The following is a 16,468-nucleotide window of genomic DNA, read 5'->3' on the forward strand; positions in this document are numbered from 1 at the left end:
TCAACGAAACACACGCAGGCTCAGACAGAGAGAGCAGACTTGTGGTTGCCAAGTGTGAGGTGGAAGAGGGATGGAATGGGTTTAGAATTATCAGATACAAACTATTACATATAGAATGGATGAATAACATGGTTCTGCGATATAGTGGAGGGAACTATATTCAATATCCTGTGATAAACCATAATGGAAAAGAATATGAAAAAGACTATATGTAGTATGTATAACTGAATCACTTTTCTATACAGTAGAAATCAACACAACATTATATATCAACTATACTTCAATAAAATAAATTAAAAAAAATAGTTTGAATGCTCAGTTTCTTTTACTGCCAGTAAAGAAAAGGAGAAATGGACAGTGAGAGATGGGCAGAATAAGGAAAAGAACAGGAAAAGTTGGCTGGAAAGGGAGGCAGGGTAAGCGGCACCCAAGGGCAACAAGGAGGGTGAGAGGAAAGAGCCACAGAAACTGCTCTTGTTACTTGAAGCATGGACCTCCAAATAAGTTATTATTGACTTTGGTTTTCTGATTATTTTTCAGAATCTAGAAGTGGCTCATCTCTCTGTGTTAGGGAGACATGTTTGTTTCCACTGGAACTCTTGAAAATTGTGATATGAGAAGCAATGGTTCAGCTTTTAGGTATTTTCTTTGGGTGATGGTAGTTGTAGCTTTGGGCTTCCCTGGTAGCTCAGCTGGTAAAAAATCCTCTTACCAAAAAAAAAAAAAAAAAAAAAAAGAATCTTCTTGCAATGCAGGAGAGCCCAGTTTGATTCCTGGGTTGGAAGATCCGCTGGAGAAGGGATAGGCTATCCACTCCAGTATTCTTGGGCTTCCCAGGTGGCTCAGATGATAATGAATCTGCCTGCAAGGTGGGAGACCTCGGTTTGATCCCTTTGTTGGAAGATCCCCAGGAAGAGTGCATGGCAGCCCACTTCAGTATTCTTGCCTGGAGAATCCCATGGACAGAGGTGCCTGGCGGGCCACAGTCCATGGGGTCACGAAGAGTCAGACAGGACTGAGCGAGGAGGCACGGCACAGCACAGTTGTAACTTCGAATCTGTTGCCTTACTTTTTTCCTATGTTCCTGTTGATGGCCAATAAAAACTCATCAGAGAGAAAGAAGTGGGCATGTCCTGCCCTACTGGACAGCTATTCCATGGTTTTGTGTCAAATCCTCAGAGATTCAGCCCCGAGTAGCATCCCTAGAAGAGCTGACTAAGGAATCCTTAGGATCTGAAATGTGACAAGTACATGTCAATTCAGATATTTACCCCTGATGATGTTTGTAACAGGTTAGATTTGACAGGTCAGAGGACGACAACATGGATCTAATGGTACATGCGCAGGACTCAGCTTTCCCCTTTCCATACCACTTATCTGCTACCACTCCCCTGCTGGGGACATCTCTCGTCATGGGTGGCAGTTCTCAAACTGTTCTTACTGCTAGAAGAGCAAGTCCCACTCAGAGCAGATCAGATGTGAATGTAAAAGCCCCTCCCCAAGGGGATTTTTTCTATATTCACCTCCTTTACTGATATCGTTGGTAGTCACTCGAGAACAAGCCAGCATCGAACAGAAAGTCACTGTCACTGCAAATGGTACTTTGCTAGTCCTGCACATGTACCATTTTAACCTCATCTTCCAAAATCGGGCAGACACTGCACCTTTCTATCCATACAAGGTGATAACAGTTGTCAGTTAGTTATAGCATGACATCCACCATGCACTGCGCGGTTTCCGGGCAGCTGGCTCCGATTACACCTTTAACACAGGTCACCTCATTTAATCTTCCTTAACGACTCTATGTGCTGAGTGTTAGGATTATCCCCACATTATAGGTAAGAAACCTGCCGGTTGGAAATGTTCAGAAAGTTGTCCTTGGTTAAAGATCTAAATGTAAGACCAGAAACTATAAAACTCCTAGAGGAGCACATAGGCAAAACACTCTCCGACATAAATCACAGCAGGATCCTCTATGACCCACCTCCCAGAATATTGGAAATAAAAGCAAAAATAAGCAAATGGGGCCTAATGAAACTTAAAAGCTTTTGCACAACAAAGGATACTATAAGCAAGGTGAAAAGACAGCCCTCAGATTGGGAGAAAATAATAGCAAACGAAGCAACAGACAAAGGATTAATCTCAAAAATATGCAAGCAACTCCTGAAGCTCAATTCCAGAAAAATAAATGACCCAATCAAAAAATGGGCCAAAGAACTAAACAGACATTTCTCCAAAGAAGACATACAGATGGCTAACAAACACATGAAAAGATGCTCAACATCACTCATTATCAGAGAAATGCAAATCAAAACCACAATGAGGTACCATTACACGCCAGTCAGGATGGCTGCTATCCAAAAGTCTACAAGCAATAAATGCTGGAGAGGGTGTGGAGAAAAGGGAACCCTCTTACACTGTTGGTGGGAATGCAAACTAGTACAGCCACTATGGAAAACAGTGTGGAGATTTCTTAAAAAACTGGAAATAGAACTGCCATATGACCCAGCAATCCCACTTCTGGGCATACACACTGAGGAAACCAGAGCTGAAAGAGACACGTGCACCCCAATGTTCATCGCAGCACTGTTTATAATAGCCAGGACATGGAAGCAACCTAGATGCCCATCAGCAGATGAATGGATAAGGAAGCTGTGGTACATATACACCATGGAATATTACTCAGCCATTAAAAAGAATTCATTTGAATCAGTTCTAATGAGATGGATGAAACGGAGCCCATTATACAGAGTGAAGTAAGCCAGAAAGATAAAGAACATTACAGCATACTAACACATATATATGGAATTTAGAAAGATGGTAATGATAACCCTATATGCAAAACAGAAAAAGAGACACAGATGTACAGAACAGACTTTTGGACTCTGTGGGAGAAGGCGAGGGTGGGATGTTTCGAGAGAACAGCATGTATATTACCTATAATGAAACAGATCACCAGCCCAGGTGGGATGCATGAGACAAGTGCTCGGGCCTGGTGCACCGGGAAGACCCAGAGGGATCGGGTGGAGAGGGAGGTGGGAGAGGGGATCGTGATGGGGAATACATGTAACTCCATGGCTGATTCATGTCAGTGTATGACAAAAACCACTGCAATGTTGTGAAGTAATTAGCCTCCAACTAATAAAAATAATTGGAAAAAAAAAAAAAAAAGAAAGAAAGAAAGTTGTCCTTGGGACATTAGTGCCGGAGCTAGGATTTGAACTCAGAAACTATGAAAGTCTATACGATTCCCCCCACACCACTGTGGCCTTTGAGAGCCCATGCCATACAGTTCCAGCCACAGTCTTTCAATATAGAACCACCCTGACTTTTATGATTTAAAGACTCCTTTGTCTGATAAAATTTCTATCCCTCTATAGGTCTAATCTTCTAATAGGTGGGGGTTTGAATGAGTATCTGAAAGGAAAGAGCATTTCACTGTGTAAGGGATTGGGCGGAAGGAAAGGAGGAGGAGGCATGGCCATGAATGTGTGGGTGCTTCCAGCCTAGAATGAGCTTATTGCAAAAGGTCAAAGGTCACCTGTTCCAGCTGACTGAGGCACTGGGAATACCCCATTTCCTGGGAAATGAATGGACAATTCAGGGGCCTCATCGGTCACAGCTACTTCTCAGCCTTTAAGCCATAAATCTAAAACAAATAATAAACAAGGGAAGCTCTTTAAGACTCCCTCAGCAATCTAGTCTGATTGATTTTTATTCAGGGAAGATGCCAAAAAATCCCCGACTCACTACAATTTGTTTTTTTGTAAGAAACGGAAAAGAGGGAAAACTCAAATGTTTTTGCTGTCTCTCATTTGAACGTTTCTAATCCAAAGTAAACAGGGGACCTCTGTCCTTTGTGTTGGACGGTGGCAGACACAGGGCCCTTGTTCAGGAGGGCAGTATCTGCCCATCACAGGCCCCAGCGCATACTGAGCGCCCTGTGTCTGGGCCCGCGGGACAGGCCCTCCATTCCACCACACGGCAGAACAGTGCAAACAGTTGATGTTCAAACTTCATCTCTCCCCGACCCCTGTAATCATCTCCACCTCAACAAAAAAGAGAGAAACCCTCTTACCACTCACTCTAGGGAACTCTGAAACCCGTCAAACTGTGCTTACTGCCTTTCTTCCTGAGAGAAATCAGTTTGTTTCTTATTACGAAAGTGAAATAAATTCTCTGTGGAATGTTTAAGTCAGGAGAAGAAGAGAGAAGAATAGACAAAAAAAAATCACTCAATTTAAACACCCAGACATAAGTGTGAAACATTTATTATATCTATAGCCACTATGTGATTCTCTATGCATGTATAGTAATATATTTATAGGGGACAGGCAACATTTGGACCATATCTTACATTGCTTACGGATGTATTATAAATTATTACCCAGACAAGATCGGGTGTGTTCAGGAGAAGGGGAGGGTGGGATGTTTCAAGAGAACAGCACTGAAACATGTATATTATCAAGGGTGAAACAGATCACCAGCCCAGGCTGGATGCATGAGACAAGTGTTCGGGCCTGGTGCACTGGGAAGACCCAGAGGAATCGGGTGGAGAGGGAGGTGGGAGGGGGGATCAGGATGGGGAATACATGTAAATCCATGGCTGATTCATGTCAATGTATGACAAAAATCACTACAATATTGTAAAGTAATTAGCCTCCAACTAATAAAAATAAATGAAAAAAAATAAAATAAAAATGAGCAGCAAAAAAAAATTATTACCCCAAAAAATGTCAATTGGATTAAAGAATTAAATGTAGAAGGTGGTAGCATAAATATAGATGAATATTTCTTTCAGTTCTTAACCTGGATTACATGCATAAGCTTCAGAGAGTATATAAATGCATGTAATCATATGCACAATTTGGTATACAAATAGAGATATAGATAAGGACATGTTGTTCAGTCGCTCAGTCATGTTCAACTCTCTGCGACCCCACGGACTGCAGCTCGTCAGGCTTTCCTGTCCATCACCATCTCCCAGAGCTTGCTCAAACTCATATCCATTGAGTCTGTGATGCCACCTAACTGTCTCGTCCTCTGTCGTCCCCTTCTCCTCCTGCCCAGAATCAGGGTCTTTTCCAACGAGTCAACTCTTTGCAACAGGTAGCCAAAGTATTGGAACTTTAGCGTCAGTATCAGTCTTACCAATGAATATTCAGGACTGATTTCCTTTAGGATTCACTGGTTGGATCTTGCAGTCCAAGGGACTCTCAAGAGTCTTCTCCAACACCACAGTTCAAAAGCATCAATTCTTTGGTGCTCAGCTTTCTTTATGCTCCAACTCTCACATCCGTACATGACCACTGGAAAAAACATAGCTTTGACTAGATGGACCTTTGTTGGCAAAGTAATGTCTCTGCTTTTTAATATGTTTTCTAGGTTGGCCATAGCTTTTCTTTCAAGGAGCAAGTGTCTTTCGATTTCATGGCTGCGGTCACCAACTGCAGTGATTTTGGAGTCCAAGAAAATAGTCTTTCATTATTTCCATTGTTTCCCCATCTATTTGCCATGAAGTGGTGGGACCGGATGTGATGATCTTCATTTTTTGAACATTGAGTTTTAAGCCAGTTTTTTCACTCTCTTCTTTCACCTTCATCAAAAGGCTTTTTAGTTCCTATTTGCTTTCTGCCATAAGGGTGGTATCATCTGTATATCTGAGGCTACTGATATTTCTCCCTGCAATCTTGATTCCAGCTTCTGCTTCATCCAGTCTGGCATTTCGCATGATGTACTTTGCATAGAAGTTAAATAAGCAGGGTGACAATATACAGCCTTGATGTACTCCTTTCCCCATTTTAAACCAGTCTGTTGCTCTATGTCCAGTTCTTTTTTTTTTTTTTTCTATGTCCAGTTGTAACTGTTGCTTCCTGACCTGCATACAGATTTCTCAGGAGGCAGGTAAGGTGGTCTGGTATTCCCATCTCTTGAAAATTTTTCCATGGTTTGTTGTGATCTACACAGTCAAAACTCTATTAGCCTTTGCCCTGCTTCATTCCGTACTCCAAGGCCAAATTTGCCTGTTACTCCAGGTGTTTCTTGACTTCCTACTTTTGCATTCCAGTCCCCTATAATGAAAAGGACATCTTTTTTGGGTGTTAGTTCTAAAAGGTCCTGTAGGTCTTCATAGAACTGTTCAACTTCAGCTTCTTCAGTGTTACTGGTTGGGGCATAGGCTTGGATTACCGTGATATTGAATGGTTTGCCTTTGAAACGAACAGAGATCATTCTGTTGTTTTCGAGATTGCATCCAAGTACTGCATTTCGGACTCTCTTGTTGACCATGATGGCTACTCCATTTCTTCTAAGGGATTCCTGCCCGCAGTAGTAGATATAATGGTTATCTGAGTTAAATTCACCCATTCCAGCCCATTTTAGTTCACTGATGCCTAGAATGTCGACATTCACTCTTGCCATCTCCTGTTTGACCACTTCCAATTTGCCTTGATTCATGGACCTAACATTCCAGGTTCCTATGCAATAGTGCTTTTTACAGCATTGGACCTTGCTTCTATCACCAGTCCCATCCACAACTGGGTGTTGCTTTTGCTTTGGCTCCATCCCTTCATTTTTTCTGGAGTTATTTCTCTACTGATCTCCAGCAGCATATTGGGCACCTACTGACCTGGGGAGTTCCTCTTTCAGTATCCTATCATTTTGCCTTCTCATACTGTTCATGGGGTTTTCAAGGCAAGAATGCTGAAGTGGTTTGCCATTCCCTTCTCCAGTGGACCACATTCTGTCAGACCTCTCCACCATGACCCGTCCATCTTGGGTGGCCCCACACAGCATGGCTTAGTTTCCTTGAGTTAGACAAGACTGTGGTCCGTGTGATCAGATTGAGTAGTTTTCTGTGATTATGGTTTTAGTGTTTCTGCCCTCTGATGCCCTCTCGCAACACCTACCGTCTCACTTGGGTTTCTCTTTCCTCGGACATGGGGTATCTCCTCACGGCTGCTCCAGCAAAGTGCAGCCGCTGCTCCTTACCTTGGACCAGGGGTATCTTCTCACGGCCGCCCCTCCTGACCTTGAATGTGGAGTAGCTCCTCTCAGCTCTCCTGCGCCCCGCAGCAGCCGCTCCTTGGAGGTGACGTTGCTCCTCTCAGCCACCGCCCCTGCATGGACATCACCAGATGGTCAACACCGAAATCAGATTGATTATATTCTTTGCAGCCAAAGATGGAGAAGCTCTATACAGTCAGCAAAAACAAGACCAGGAGCTGACTGTGGCTCAGATCATGAACTCCTTATTGCCAAATTCAGACTTAAACTGAAGAAAGTAGGGAAAACCACTAGACCATTCAGGTATGACCTAAATCAAATCCCTTATGACTATACAGTGGGAGTGAGAAATAGATTTAAGGGACTAGATCTGATAGACAGAGAGCCTGATGAACTATGGACGGAGGTTCATGTCATTGTACAGGAGACAGGGATCAAGACCACCCCCAAGGAAAAGAAATGCAAAAAGGCAAAATGGTTGTCCGAGGAGGACTTACAAATAGCTGTGAAAAGAAGAGAAGTGAAAAGCAAAGGAGAAAAGGAAAGATATTCCCATTTGAATGCAGAGTTCCAGAGAATAGCCAGGAGAGATAAGAAAGCCTTCCTCAGTGATCATTGCAAAGAAATATTGGAAAACAACAGAATGGGAAAGACTAGAGATCTCTTCAAGAAAATTATAGATATCAAGAGAACATTTCAGGCAAAGATGGGTTCGATAAAGGATCAAAATGGTATGGACCCAACAGAAGCAGAAGATATTAAGAAGAGGTGGCAAGAATACACAGAAGAACTATACAAAAAAGATCTTCATGACCCAGATAATCACAATGGTGTGATCATTCACCTAGAGCCAGACATCCTGGAATGTGAAGTCAAGTGGGCCTTAGAAAACATCACTACGAACAAAGCTAGTGGAGGTGATGGAATTCCAGTTGAGCTATTTCAAATCCTGAGAGATGATGCTATGAAAGTGCTGCACTCAATATGCCAGCAAATTTGGAAAACTCAGCAGTGGCCACAGCACTGGAAAAGGCCAGTTTTCATTCCAATCCCTAAGAAAGGCAATCCCAAAGAATGCTCAAACTACCGCACAATTCCACTCATCTCACATGCTAACAATGCTCAAAATTCTCCAAGCCAGGCTTTAGCAATATGTGGACAGTGAACTTCCAGATGTTCAAGCTGGTTTTAGAAAAGGCCGAGGAACCAGAGATCAAATTGCCAATATCCACCAGATCATCGAAAAAGCAAGAGAGTTCCAGAAAAACATCTATTTCTGCTTTATTGACTACACCAAAGCCTTCGACTGTGTGGATCACAATAAACTGTGGAAAATTCTGAAAGAGATGGGAATACCAGACCACCTGACCTGCCTCTTGAGAAACCTATATGCAGGTCAGGAAGCAACAGTTAGGACTGGACATGGAACAACAGACTGGTTCCAAATAGGAAAAGGAGTACATCAAGGCTGTATATTGTCACCCTGCTTATTCAACTTATATGCAGAGTATATCATGAGAAACGCTGGGCTGGAAGAAGCACAAGCTGGAATCAAGATTGCCGGGAGAAATATCAATAACCTCAGATGTGCAGATGACACTACCCTTATGGCAGAAAGTGAAGAGGAACTAAAAAGCCTCTTGATGAAAGTGAAAGAGGAGAGTGAAAAAGTTGGCTTAAAGCTTAACATTCAGAAAACTAAGATCATGGCATCTGGTCCCATCACCTCATGGGAAATGGATGGGGAGGCAGTGGAAACAGTGTCAGACTTCATTTTTTGGGGCTCCAAAATCACTGCAGATGGTGATTGCAGCCATGAAATTAAAAGACGCTTACTCCTTGGAAGGAAAGTTATGACCAACCAAGACAGCATATTAAAAAGCAGAGACATTACTTTGCCAACAAAGGTCCATCTGGTCAAGGCTGAGGGCTGAAAAATTCATGCTTTTGAACTGTGGTGTTGAAGAAGACTCTTGAGAGTTCCTTGGACTGCAAGGAGATCCAACCAGTCCATCCTAAAGGTGATCAGTCCTGGGTATTCATTGGAAGGACTGATGCTGAAGCTGAAACTCCAGTACTTTGGCCACCTCATGCAAAGAGTTGACTCACTGGGAAAGACCCTGATGCTGGGAGGGACTGGGGGCAGGAGGAGAAGGGGACAACAGAGGATGAGATGGTTGGATGGCATCACCGACTTGATGGGCATGAGTTTGAGTGAACTCCAGGAGTTGGTGATGGACAGGGGGGTCTGGCGTGCTGCAGTTCATGGGGTCTGAACTGAACTGACTGACTGACTGACACAGTCAGAGGCTTTAGCATAGTCAGTGAAGCAAAAATAGATGTTTTTCTGAAATTCTCTTGCTTTTTCTATGACCCAACAGATGTTGGCAATTTGATCTCTGGTTCCTCTGCCTTTTCTAAATCTAGCTTGTACATCTGGAAGTTCTTGGTTCATGTACTGTTGAAGGCTAGCTTGGAGGATTTTGAGCATGACCTTGCTAGCATGTGAAAGAGTGCAATCGTGTGGTAATTCGAACTCTTTTTTTGGCATTGCTCTTCTTTGGTATTGGAATGAAAACTGACCTTGTCTAGATAAGGACATAGATAAAGACATAGTTATGCAAGGGGAGCAGGGGTGATGGTTCATAGTTTTCATCAGATTCTGCAAGATATATGGGCTCCAAAAATCAATAATTTATGTTAACTTCCTGGAGAAGGAAACAGCAACCCACTCCAGTATTCTTGCCTGGAGAATCCCAATGACAGAGGAACCTGGTAGGCTACAGTCCATGGGGTCGCAAAGAGTCAGACACGACTGAGTAACTTCACTCCACTCACTCATGTTAACTTAGCTTGGAGAAAAATTTCGTATAGGAAACCATCTACCACAGCTGGTAGAAACATGAATTGGTTAAATGCTTCTGTAGGGCAATTTGGGTAATCCTGCGTATATGTGTTTGTGTGTGTATGTCTGTGATTTAAAATATCCATAAAAACATAGTAAGTTAAAATAATGCAAAGAGTATAAATTGAAGAGCCTGCCAGTCTCCTCTGTCCATGGAATTCTCCAGGCTAGAATACTGGAGTGGGTAGCCATTCCCTTCTCCAGGGGATTTTCCAGACTCAGGGTCTAAACCCAGCTCTGCCGCACTGCAGGCAGATTCTTTATCTTCTGAGTCACCATGGAAGCCCAACTTGAAGAGCAGAGATAGAGAAATTATTAATGCAGAATATAAAAGCTAGGGGTGGGTGGGGTCAGGAATATTACAAATTAGTGGTATGATAAATATATTATTTCAGTAGGGAAAGAATGGATAAAGTTAATGAGCATCAAAAACCTCAAGATTCCTCGTCAGATCAAATTGTATGGAGAATGTTACAGAATAGTAGTTAGTTTAGCATCCTTGTTTGATTCCTGCCTCTAATGTTTTCATACAAAGAATTTTCCTCATGCTGATTTGACATAGATATTCCTTATGTTAATGAGGTTGCCTATATCTAAGATTTTTCCTGCCACTATAGAAATTGTTATGTTTTATCTTTGATTTTAAAATATAAAGGAAAGAATTTGTAACTATGTATAGGATGGATGTGAGCTAAATTTATTGTAGTGATAATTCACAATATACATAAATATCTAATCTTATGTTGCACACCAGAAACTAACATGTTATATGTCAATTATATGTCAACCTTAAATGTAATTATTTATTAAAAAATACTATGTGAAAAAAAATACTATGTGAATTACCAGAACAAATCCTATTTGGTAATACATAGTTTTTAATTACATTTTGGATATATTTATTTATTTTATTTACTTTTTTTCAATCTTTGCTCTTAAGTCAGATTGGTCCTTACAGATTTGTTTTTCTTTTTTGTTTGTGTTTACTACTTTTGTTAGTTTGGGGTATTAGGGTTGCTTTAGTTTGAAAAAATGAATTGGGACACTTCTCAGTCTCCTTCATGTTCTGGAACACTTAAACAGCAGAGGTATAAAAAATTCTTTGAAGTCTAAAAGAAATATAATACTTTATAACTTTGTGGAAATGGCATCTTTTGTGGAGTAATTATTTAAAAACTTTTCCATTTCTTTTTCTGATTTAGTCTTTTCCAGTTTTGACTTCTTCTTGGGTTGATTTATCAATTATTTTTCCCAGAAAATTTATTCATTTTAATGAGATTTTTCAAATTTATTGAGTTATACATACTGTTTTCTTATAGTTAAAAAAATCTTTTCTACATGTGTTCTATTTCACATCTCATTCCCAACACTATAAATTTTTTATTTTCTCTTCACTCATGATTAGGGCTTCCCAGGTGGCACTAGTGGTAAAGACTCCATCTGCCAACGGAGGAGACATAAGAGACGTGGGCTTGATCGCTAGGTTGGAGAGATCCCCTGGAGAAGGCCAAGGCAACCCACTCCATTATTCTTGCCTGGTTAGTCTTGCCCTGCTTTTATTATTCTTTTTAAAGATACTCTTTCATTTATCCTCTGATTTTTTTGTCCAGTGGTTAGGGCTCCAAGTTTTTGCTGCTGAGGGCCTGGGTTCAATACCTGGTTGGAGAACTAATCCCCCACAAGCTGTGTGGCACGGCCAAAAAGAAGTGGGGTGGAAGGTGGGAGGGATGGAGTAGGGGGGCAAGGGACCGGGGTTGGGGGAGGAGGAGGGTGGTGGCCATGCCAAGCAGATCTTAATTCTCCAAGGAGGGATTGAATCCAGGCAACTGCAGTGCAGGTTCCAAGTCCTAACCATAGGGCCTCCAGGGAGCTCCCTGATTTTTGCCTTTTCTAATTCATTAGTTTCTGCTTCAGTTGTGACACCACAGTTCTGCTTTCCTTAGATTTATTTTTATTTTTTTAAAATTTCTATTTCAGTTGTTACTTCATTTCATTTATTTCTTAATAATAAAAGAATTTGTGTCTAAAAATTTCAACCTTGGCTGAATTCCAAATATTCTGACTTTGTGCTCATCACTATTCTGAAGTATAATTTTAACTTTCTCTTAGATCCAAGAGAAATTTAGGAAAAACATGTTTTCATTGTATGCTTAAGGTGTTCTTTGTCATTAAGTTCTAATTTGATTGAATTATACTTAATGACTGTAGCCTAAAAAGGTTTTTCTTCATGGAGTTTATTAATGTTTCACTTGAAAATCAGCATTATGTCAATTTCTTAAAAATCTTCTCAGGATTTTTTAAAGGAATGTATTTAGACTTGTAGAATAAAAAAATCTTGATTTGTGCAAATTAAATTACTTATATCAGATAAATTATCCAAATTCATTGTAAACCTGCTAAGTTTCTTTTACTTTTGAGGTGCCACAGACAGAGATGCTCCAATTTCAAAAGGATATTCCTTATCTACTGTTGCATAGCACACCATCCCAAAATTTAGTGTTTCAAAACCATGACATGTAACTATTTCTTAGGATTCTGAGTTGGCTAGCCTCACTCTTACAGCTGAATTCAACAGGTGGGTCACATAGGGAGTGCATTAGGACTTAGGGTTGTTTCTGCTCCATGTGGCCTCTCATTCTCCAGTAGACTAGATCGGGCTTCTGCCCTCAATGGTGGAATGATTCTAAGACAGCAAGCTCTAAGGTACAACAGTTTTTCAAGTCTCTGCTTGTAACCTCCTGTTAACTAAAGTTCCATTGAACTAAGAAAGACACATGGCCAAACCCAGACTTACTGTGGGCGGGGACAACCCAAGAGCATGGTATCGGGAAGTTGGCATTGTTGGTGACCATCAATGTGACAATCTACCACACAAAAGGATGACAATTTGTCTTTGCAGTTCTCCTTACATTTCTAATAGTTTTGACCAAAATAATCTTGTTTATATATGAATTCATTGTTTTGCTACAAATTTTAGTTTTCTCATTACTATGTTACTAGTTTTCTTTTGGTTTGTATTTACAGTTTTTTATTTTATATCACTGATAGGTGAGTTTCTCAGCTCTAGTTGAATTTTATATTTTAAAAGCGCAATTAAAACTATTCCTTTTAAACTGGAATACAGAGATTTGTGCTTACTTCTGCCATTTGATTGTTCTCTTTTCCTTCTACCTCAGTACCTCTCTCTCTGCTCCTGGTTTTCCTCTAGAAATTTGGATGTTAAGTGTTCTATTTTTATTCTATTACTAGTTATCTTTAAATTTTTGAAAGAATTTATATATCTAGGAAAATAATTTTATAGTAGTTGTTAATTTTCTTCAATGAACAATAACAAAATAAGCACATTTTTACTTTCCCTTCTATGCCATCCTGTCCTCCCAATTTCTATAACAATAATCTGGGCCTTTAGATCCAGATTATTGTAATTTAATCCCTCTTCCTAATCCATGTATATATATATGTTTTCTTTCAAGAATTATCTTCAGTAGTTTTATTAAATTTCCAACCATACCATCAGCTTTATCTGACAGTGGCTCAGACATTAAGGATATTTAATTACACCATATAGAAAGGCAAGTAAATGGAGGCAGGTCTATGGTTGGTGTAGCAGCTCTAAAATCTCAAGGTGCTATGTGGGTATCTCTCAGATTCTCTTGGTCATCTCCTCAGGGTCACAAAATGGATATCACACTCCAGATATTTTATCCTTAAACAACCATCTTCAAGACAAGAAGGAGGTCAGGCTATGCCATTGTCTGTCTTTATCAAAAAGCAAATTCCTAATAAACTTAACCTAGAAGGCAAAATACCTATACTCTGAAAACTACAAAACACTGATGAAGGAAATTGAAGATGATACAAAGAAATAAAGAGATATCCCATCCTCTCAGACTGGAAGAGTCAATGTTAAAATGGCCATACTACCCAAAGCAATCTATAGATTTACTATAATCTCTATCAAAATGACAAACCTAGACAGCATATTAAAAAACAGAGACACTACTTTACTGACAAAGGTCTGTATAGTCAAAGCTAGGCTTTTCCAGTATGGATGTGAGTTGAACCATAAAGAAAGCTGAGTGCTGAATAATTGATGGTTTTGAACTGTGGTGTTGGAGAAGACTCTTGAGAGTACCTTGGACAGTAAGGAGATCAAACCAGTCAATCCTAAAGGAAATCAGTCCTGAATATTCATTGGAAGCTCCAATACTTGGCTACCTGATTTTAAGAACTGATTCACTGGAAAAGACTCTGACGCTGGGAAAGATTGAAGGCAGGAGGAATAGGGGACGACAGAAGATGAGATGGTTGGATGGGATCACTGACTCAATGGACATGAGTTTGAGTAAGCTCCAGGAGTTGATGAGGGACAGGGAAGATCCCCTGGATTTATTTTATTATAAAATAAAAAACTGGTGTGCTGCAGTCCATGGGGTCACAAAGAATCAGACATGACTGAGCAACTGAACGGAACCATCAAAATACCCATGACATTTTTCACAGAACTAGAATAAATAATCTTAAAATCCATACAGAAACACAAAAGGCCCCAAATTGCCAAAACAATCTTGAGATAAAAGAACAAAGTTCAGAGGTTATACCTTCTAGACTTCAGACTATACTAAAAAGCTACAGTAATGAAAAAAGCATGGTACTGGCACAAAAACAGACACATAGATCAATGGAACAGGCTAGAAAGCCCAGAAATAAACCCACACATCTGTGGTCAGTTAATCTACAATAAAGAAGGCAAGAATACAAAATGGAGAAAAGAAAGTCTCTTCAACAGGTGGTGTTGGGAAAATTGGACAACCACACATAAAACATTTCCTAACACCATATACAAAAATAAACTCAAAATGGTTCAAAGACCTAAAATGGAAACCATAAAACTCCTAGAAGAGAATACAGGCAGAATACTCTTTGACATAAACCATAGCAATATTTTGTTGAATTGGCCTCCTAAGGTAAAAGAAATAAAATAAACAACTGGGACCTAATCAAACTTAAAAAGTTTTTGCACAGCAAAGGGAACCAAAAACAAAATGAAAATAAAATCTATGGAATGGGAGAAAATATTTGCAAATTATGTGTCTGACAAAGGGTTAATATCCAGAATACACAGGAGCTCATACAATTCAATGCCAAAAAACAAATAACACAATCCAGAAAAATAGGCAGAAGATCTGAATAGACATTTTTCCAAAGAAGACATACAGATGGTCAATAGACACATGAAAAGATGCACAACATCACTAATTTGAGAGAAGTGCAACTCAAAACAACAATAATATATCACCTCACACCTGTTCGAATGGTCATCATTAAAATGTCTACAAATAACAAATGTTGGAGAGGATGTGGAAAAATGGGGTCCCTCCTACACTATTGGTAGAAATGTAAATTGGTGCAGCCACTATGGAAAACAGCATGGAGGTTTCTCAGAAAACTAAAAATAGAACTACCATATGATCCAGCAATTCCACTCCTGAGTGTTTATCTGTAAAAAAACCTAAAACACTAGTTTGAAAAGATACCTGCTCCTCAGTGTTCAGATTGGATTAGGCAGTGGTGTGCGCGTGCGCGCGCGCGTGTGTGTGTGTGTTTGTGTATATAGTGTGTGTATATATATACGCATACATATACATATACATACACATACATACCATATCTTGTATATATGTATGTATTTGTGTACATATGTATATATATAAGCACATACAATGGAATATTACTCATCTATAAAAGGAATGAAAATTTGCCACTTGTAGCAATGAGGATGGACCTAGAGAATATTATGCTTAGTGAAATAAATCAGACAGAGAAAGAAAATACTGTGATATCACTTATATGTAGAATCTTAAAAAAAATACAAATGAATGTATATGCAAAATAGAAACAAATTCATAGATACAGAAAATAAACTTGTGGTTACCAAAGAGGAAAGGGAAGAGGGGAGGGACAAATTAGGGGTATAGGATTAACAGATACAAACTCCTATGTATAAAATAGATAAGCAACAAGAATATGCTACATCCTTGTATGCTAATTCACTTCAGTCGTGTCCGACTCTTTGTGACCCTATGGACCTTAGCCTGCCAGACTCCTCTGTCTGTGGGATTCTCCAGGCAAGAATACTAAAGTGGGTTGCCATGCCCTCTCCAGGGGATCTTCCTGACCCAGGAATGAACCCCCCATCTCTTAGGTCTCCTGCATTGGTAGGTGGGTTCTTTACCACTAGCGCCACCTGGGAAGCCATAGCACAGGGAATTATAAACCACTCCGGGAGTTGGTGATGGACAGGGAGGCCTGGCATGCTGCGATTCATGGGGTCGCAAAGAGTCGGACATGACTGAGCGACTGAACTGAACTGAACTGAATCTTCTAATAACCTGTAATGGAATATAATCTGCAAATTTACTGAATCACTAGGCTGTACACCTGAAACTAATATAATATTATAAATCAACTATACTTCATTTAAAAAGAAAAAGAAACAGCAGCAAATTTCTTCCCAAGAAGCCTAATAGGAGACTCTCCCTAACATTTTATTGGCCA

Source organism: Cervus canadensis, chromosome 5, assembly GCF_019320065.1.
Source record: "Cervus canadensis isolate Bull #8, Minnesota chromosome 5, ASM1932006v1, whole genome shotgun sequence".
NCBI classification, from domain to species: Eukaryota; Metazoa; Chordata; class Mammalia; order Artiodactyla; family Cervidae; genus Cervus; species Cervus canadensis.